This window comes from Equus caballus, unplaced genomic scaffold, assembly GCF_041296265.1.
Source record: "Equus caballus isolate H_3958 breed thoroughbred unplaced genomic scaffold, TB-T2T haplotype2-0000776, whole genome shotgun sequence".
NCBI classification, from domain to species: Eukaryota; Metazoa; Chordata; class Mammalia; order Perissodactyla; family Equidae; genus Equus; species Equus caballus.
In genome coordinates this window covers 135,001-141,698 of record NW_027221994.1, presented here as the reverse complement: position 1 = coordinate 141,698, position 6,698 = coordinate 135,001, and the positions used below count along the sequence as shown (strand labels likewise).

Here is a 6,698-nt window from a genome sequence, read left to right as displayed (position 1 = left end):
TGTGTCTGAGAAGCGGGGGGTCGAGTCGGTAAGGGAGGCGCGCCCGTCCCCCTCGCGGGGGACGGGTGCCTCGTCGCCCCCACCCCACGGCGTGCCGTGTGGGGGCGGCAGGCTCGGGCGCGCGCCCGCGTGTTCCCCTTGCTGGGGTTTCCACGCGGGTGTGGGAGTGATTGTGGCGGGCCGAGCCAGCGGCGTGATGCTGGCTCTTTGGTTGGGAAGGTGCTGTTTGATCGGCACCTCCGTCCCAGTCTCTGCCTCCCTTGGTCTCGGCCTGAGGGGAGGCACTGACTTGGGAGCCGCACAGGGGCCTTTTAGATCCCTAGCTAAGCCCAGTGTGGCCGGAGATGGCGAGCCCGGGGCAGCGCGGGCTCGCGGCCCTGACCACGGACGCTCCGACTTGCTCTGGCCTTACCTCTACCGCAGATCCCTCCTGCGTTGTGTGGCCATGGTGTCTGTAAGCGCCTTGGTGGGCCCGATGGCGGACGATGGGGGTGGGGGCGACACGCCCTCGGTGAGAAAGCCTTCTCTAGCGATCCGAAGAGGGTGCCTTGGGGTCCCACCCCCCAGCCGCCGCCCGCCCTCCTCTGCGCGTAGTAGCCACGGACGCCACCACCGTGGCGCGTGGGCAGAGCCGCTCTTTGCCTACCGCGGCCGGCGCCTCCCCCCTCCGAGTCGGGGGAGGTCACGCCCGGCCGGGCCGTCGTTGGGCGCGGGGCCGCGCGTGTGCGCGAGCGTGCGCGTGGTTCTCCCGTCGCGTGATGGGTGGGGAGAGGGCCCGGCCCGTCCGGGCTCCGCCCCGCCGCGAGCGGCTGGCTCTCCGCTCGCTCCCGTCCCCGAGCCGCAGCCGGTGGTGGCGTGCGGGCATGGGTGGGGGCCGCCGCCGCTCTCGGGCGCGTTCCCTCGGGACGTGGGTCCCGGAGCAGACCAGACAGGCAGACGGGTGGCTGGGTGGACACCGGGCGGCCCCGGCGGCGGGGGCGCCTCACGTAGGCCCCGGCGGTGGGGCCGGGCCGCGGGGAGGCCGAAGGGTGGCTGAGGCCGGCCGGCGTCCCAGGCGTCGTGGGACCGCCCTCGCGTGTCGTTGGCGGTGGGATCCCGCGTGTGTTTTCCTGGGCGGCCCGTCCCGCGCCCGAGGCCGTCCCCGGGAGCCTTCCCGCGAGCCCGCGCTCCCTCCGTCGAGGCGCGCGCTCGCCCCTCCCCGTTGTCCGCCGGCTGCCCCGCCCGGGCAGACGGCGTGGTCCACCGGCCGGGACCGAAATGGGCCTCGCCGCGCGGGTGTCGCCTCCGGCCACCGAGGCCGGTGGTGACCCGGGCGAAGTGCTCTCGGCTCCGGTTGGGTGGCGCCCGTGCGTCAGCGCCCGGCGTGGACGCCGGCGCCGTGTGCGGGAGAGCCCTGGCCGTGGAGGTGGTGGTGGGGCCGAGCCCCCGTGAGCTGCGCGCGGGGCGACGGGGCCAGTCGCCGTTCCGGGCGCTGCGGGACCGCCCCTGGTGCTGGAGGCCCCTGGCGGTGAGACCCCGTGTGTGCTCCGGCGGCCGACTTGCCTCGGGAGGCTCTGTCTTCCCTCCTTGGCCCCGAGCGCGTCTCTCGGCGGGCCGCGGCCCTTCCTCCACCGCCACCGCCTCTCCGGCGCCTCGGCCCTCGCCGCCGTCGGCCTTCTCCCGAGCCCTTCCCCGTCGTCGCCTGTTTCGTGGCTGCCCGACCGGGGCCCCGCCCCGAGCGCGTCGTCCGGGGCCGCTGCGGCCTCCTCCGTGTCCGCCGCCGCTGCCCGCGCGACGGCGACGTTGCGTGCGGGCGGGGACCGTCCCCCGCGGCGCCCCGTTCTGGCGCGCGCGTGTCTGTCGCAGCGCGGGTCGGGTCCGGGCAGCCGTCGTGACCGGCCGCCGGCGCGCCGCGCCACCCCTGGGGGCGGGGGTCGGGCCTCGGTCCGGCTCTCGGCCCGCGGGGGCGTGCGCGGCAGCCCGGCCGGCCGGTGTCGACGCGACTGCCTGGTGCCCCGGCCCCGCTCACGCGCCGTCAATCGGGGCCGCCGCGAGGGGCGCCCCCGCCCCTCCACGCCGCCGCGCGCGCGTCCTCGTCGGCCGGGGGCGGGCGGCGGGGTCCGTCCGTCCTCGCCCGCCCCCGCGCCTCGGGGTGCCGCCGCCGCCGCCGCCTCCGTGCGCGCCCCGCGCCCGTGGGCACGCACGGCCCGTGCCGCGAGAGGTCGCCGCCGCCGCCGCCGCCGCCGCCTCGGCGCGTGTGCGCGCGCGCGTGCGCGGCCTCTTCCCGGCTCCCGCGCTCCTACCTGGTTGATCCTGCCAGTAGCATATGCTTGTCTCAGATTAAGCCATGCATGTCTAAGTACGCACGGCCGGTACAGTGAAACTGCGAATGGCTCATTAAATCAGTTATGGTTCCTTTGGTCGCGCTCCTCTCCTACTTGGATAACTGTGGTAATTCTAGAGCTAATACATGCCGACGGGCGTCATCTCTTCGCGGGGGGGATGCGTGCATTTATCAGATCAAAACCAACCCGGTCAGCCTCCCGGCCTCGGCGGGGCGGCGCGGCTCGGGTGACTTGGACAGGACCTTGGGCCGATCCCACGGCCCCCCGTGGCGGCGACGACCCATTCGAACGTCTGCCCATCAACTTTCGATGGTAGTCGCTGTGCCTACCATGGTGACCACGGGTGACGGGGAATCAGGGTTCGATTCCGGAGAGAGGGAGCCTGAGAAACGGCTACCCACATCCAGAGGAAGGCAGCAGGCGCGCAAATTACCCACTCCCGACCCGGGAGGTAGTGACGAAAAATAACAATACAGTACTCTTCGGAGCCCTGTAATTGGAATGAGTCCACTTTAAATCCTTTCGCGAGGATCCATTGGAGGGCAAGTCTGGTGCCAGCAGCCGCGGTAATTCCAGCTCCAATAGCGTATATTAAAGTTGCTGCAGTTAAAAAGCTCGTAGTTGGATCTTGGGAGCGGGCGGGCGGCTCCGCCGGCGAGGCGAGCCACCGCCCGTCCCCGCCCCTTGCCTCTCGGTCCACGCTCTTAGCTGAGTGTCCGCGGGGCCCGAAGCGTTTACTTTGAAAAAATTAGAGTGTTCAAAGCAGGCCCGAGCCCGTGGATACCGCAGCTAGGAATAATGGAATAGGACCGCGGTTCTATTTTGTTGGTTTTCGGAACTGAGGCCATGATTAAGAGGGACGGCCGGGGGCATTCGTATTGCGCCGCTAGAGGTGAAATTCTTGGACCGGCGCAAGACGGACCAGAGCGAAAGCATTTGCCAAGAATGTTTTCATCAGCGACAACGAAGTCGGAGGTTCGAAGACGATCAGATACCGTCGTAGTTCCGACCATAAACGATGCCGACTGGCGATGCGGCGGCGTTATTCCCATGACCCGCCGGGGCAGCTTCCGGGAAACCAAAGTCTTTGGGTTCCGGGAGTATGGTTGCAAAGCTGAAACTTAAAGGAATTGACGGAAGGGCACCACCAGGAGTGGAGCCTGCGGCTTAATTTGACTCAACACGGAGACCTTACACCCGGCCCGGACATTGGATAGGATTGACAGATTGATAGCTCTTTCTCGATTCCGTGGGTGGTGGTGCATGGCCGTTCTTAGTTGGTGGAGCGATTTGTCTGGTTAATTCCGATAACGAACGAGACTCTGGCATGCTAACTAGTTACGCGACCCCCGAGCGGTCGGCGTCCCCCAACTTCTTAGAGGGACAAGTGGCGTTCTACACCGAAGATTGAGCAATAACAGGTCTGTGATGCCCTTAGATGTCCGGGGCTGCACGCGCGCTACACTGACTGGCTCAGCGTGTGCCTACCCTACGCCGGCAGGCGCGGGTAACCCGTTGAACCCCATTCGTGATGGGGATCGGGGATTGCAATTATTCCCCATGAACGAGGCATTCCAGTAAGTGCGCCATAAGCTTGCGTTGATTAAGTCCCTGCCCTTTGTACACACCGCCCGTCGCTACTACCGATTGGATGGTTTAGTGAGGCCCTCGGATCGGCCTCGGCCGGGTTCGCCACGGCCCTGGCGGAGCGCTGAGAAGACGGTCGAACTTGACTATCTAGAGGAAGTAAAAGTCGTACAAGGTTTTCCGTAGGTGAACCTGCGGAAGGATCATTACCGGAGCGGCTCGCCGCCGGCGGCCGAGCCTTTTCACCCCCGCGCGGCGCGCGGGCGGGCCGGCGCGGTGCCGGCCCGCTGGTCGCGAGAGGTTCGAGAGAGGGAGGAGGGGGCGCGCGGGAGGCGCGGGCGCCCGGCCGGAGGCGCGGGAGGCGCGGGCGCGCCTCGGTCCCGGGTCGGCGGTGGTCCGGAGGGGAGTGGGCTCGATGTCGGCGAGCCCACGAGCCCCTTCCGGCCTCCGTCCGCCCGGCGTTCCGAGGCCGCCGCGTCCTCCGCGCCGCCGCCCCCGGCGCGTCCGTCCCCGCGCCCTCCGGTCTCCCGGGAGGCGGGCCGGAGTTGCTTCGCCGCGCTCCGCCTCCGGCGCCGTCCGTCCCCCGCTCTCGCGGGCGGCGGCGCCCTCGGCGCGTCTCGGAAGGGCGGCGTGGTGGCGCGAGCCCCCGCGGCAACCCCGGGGTCAGGTCCCCCGGGGGCCTCGGAGCCTCGGCTCACGCGGGGTGCCCGCCGCCCGCCGCCTCCCGCCGCCCGCCCTGGGCCCGCTCCCCGGCCCGGCGTCGTCGTCCGTCCGACGGTGCCTCCGCGTCTCTGCCCGCCCTCGGCGCCCGGGCGCCCGCGTCCGGCCGGCACGTCCGCCCACCCCCCTCGCCCTGCCCGCTCGCTCCCCGCTCGCCGCAGCCCCTCGCCCTCCGTGGCGAGAGGGGCCTGGGGACGGCGGGTGCGGGGAGGGTCCCCGGGGGGAAAGTCGGGTCGGGGTCTGGTGGCGGGCGCGGACGCGAGGCCCGGCCGTCGAGGGGGCCGTGGGCGCAGTGGGGTCGTCGGTCGGCGGCGCCCGGCGGCGGGGTTCGGTCACGGGCGGGCAGCGCCGAGGCCTGCGTCCGTCCCCGCGGTGGCCGCGGGCGGCGCGGGCGGCGTCGAGGCGGTGGCCGCGCGGCACTACCCGCTCCGCCTCGTCCGTTTCTTTGGCTCCCCCCCATCCAGGTACCAGCGGGCGGCGAGGAGGTTTAAAGACCCCTGGGGGGCCTCGCCCGTCCGCCTTGGGTCGGGGCGGTCGGGCCCGCGGGGAGTCGGGAGGCCTGGCCCTTCTCCCCCAGACTCCGCCTCGCCGGGCCGGGGGGCGCCGCGCCGCCGTCGCGGCGGCCGTCGGGAGGGGGCGTCCCCGGCGGCCGTCGTGTCATCGCGGGCCGCGCGCCGCCTCGGGCGAGGCGGCAGAGCCCCCGGGCGCCTGTGGGGTGTCCGAGCACGGCCCCGCGGGGCCCGTGCCGGACGCCCCGTCGTCCAACCTTCCGACCTCACGGAGTCTGGTCCGCTGTGTTCTCCTGGCCGGCCGGAGGCACCCTCCGGGATGTGCCGTGCCAGGGGGCGGCTCTCCCCCCGCCCTGCGGGGGGACCCCGCCGTTCAACTCGTACGACTCTTAGCGGTGGATCACTCGGGCCGGGCGTCGATGGCGAAGGGCGCAGTGCAAGCGCGCCAGAATTAATGTGAATTGCAGGACACATTGATCATCGACACTTCGAACGCACTTGCGGCCCCGGGTTCCTCCCGGGCTACGCCTGTTCTAGCGTCGCTTGACGCCACCGCCCCCGGGGGTGGGGGTCGCCTGCCCCGGGGTGCGCGGCTGGGGGTCTCTCGCAGGGCCCGCCCCGGGCCCTCCGTCCCCCAGAAGTGCAGACGCGGTGCCCCTCCTCCGCCCCGCGCGCCCGCCCTCCTCCCACGCGCCCCGGCGCCCGGTCGTCGGAGGCGCGTGGGGGTCGGTGGCGGCGGCGCCGCGGGGTCCCGGGGTGGGGGCCGCCGCCCGCGAGTCGAGGAGAGGCAGACGCGAGAGCTCGCGCCGAGTAGGCGTGGCCGCCACGGTGCCTTCGGGGGCTCCCTCGCGCCGCACGCGGCCTCGGGGTGGCCGGGGGCGGGGACGAGACGGTCGCCGCGGCGCGCGGTCGGGGCCGCCGTGTTCGGGGGGCCCGCGTCCGGCCGCCCGTCCGGTCGCCGCTCGCCCCCGTCGGCGGTCCGTCCCGGTGCGTCCGCCGGCCCTGCCCGGTCCCCGGCGCGCCCGGGTCCCGGACCGTGACCCCTCCCCGGCCGCCCGCCGGGGTGGCTCGCGCCGAGGCCGAGTCGCGTGCGCGGGGCGCGCCGCGGGGACGCGTGCCCCGGCGGTGACCCGCGGACGCCGCGGCGTCGTCCGCCGCCGCGCGCCCTCCCCCGGGTCGCGGCCGCGCCGCGCTGCGCCACCCGAGCCCCGGGCGGGGGCGGGCGGGCGCCGCGTCCGCCGCCCGACGGGCCGTGGCGGCTCGCGGCGAGGGGGCGGGTGTCGGGAGGCGGTGGGGACGCGCGCGGAGGTCGGCGGTCGGGGGCGACCGCCGGCCCCGCCGCGCCCGCCGCCGCCCCTCCGCGCTCTCCTCCCCCGCGTCGCCGCGCGACGCGTCCGCCGTGCGCGGCGGCGTCCGCTCCGCCCCCCTCCTCCCGCGGGGCCCCTCGCCCGTGCCGCCGGCTCGCGCCCCCGTCCGCCCGCCCGCGTCCCCCGCCCGCCCGCCCGCCCGCCCTCCTTCGGGGGTCGGTCGTGGCGGGGGGCGGGGGGCGGAAGGCCGG

The 6,698-nt window shown here is 73.6% G+C and overlaps 1 pseudogene; it reads left to right on the top strand.

The window, feature by feature from the left end:
* The first annotated feature begins 5,524 nt into the window (after positions 1 to 5,524).
* On the top strand, positions 5,525 to 5,682 carry LOC138922371 (5.8S ribosomal RNA; annotated as a pseudogene).
* The last annotated feature ends 1,016 nt before the right edge of the window (positions 5,683 to 6,698 follow it).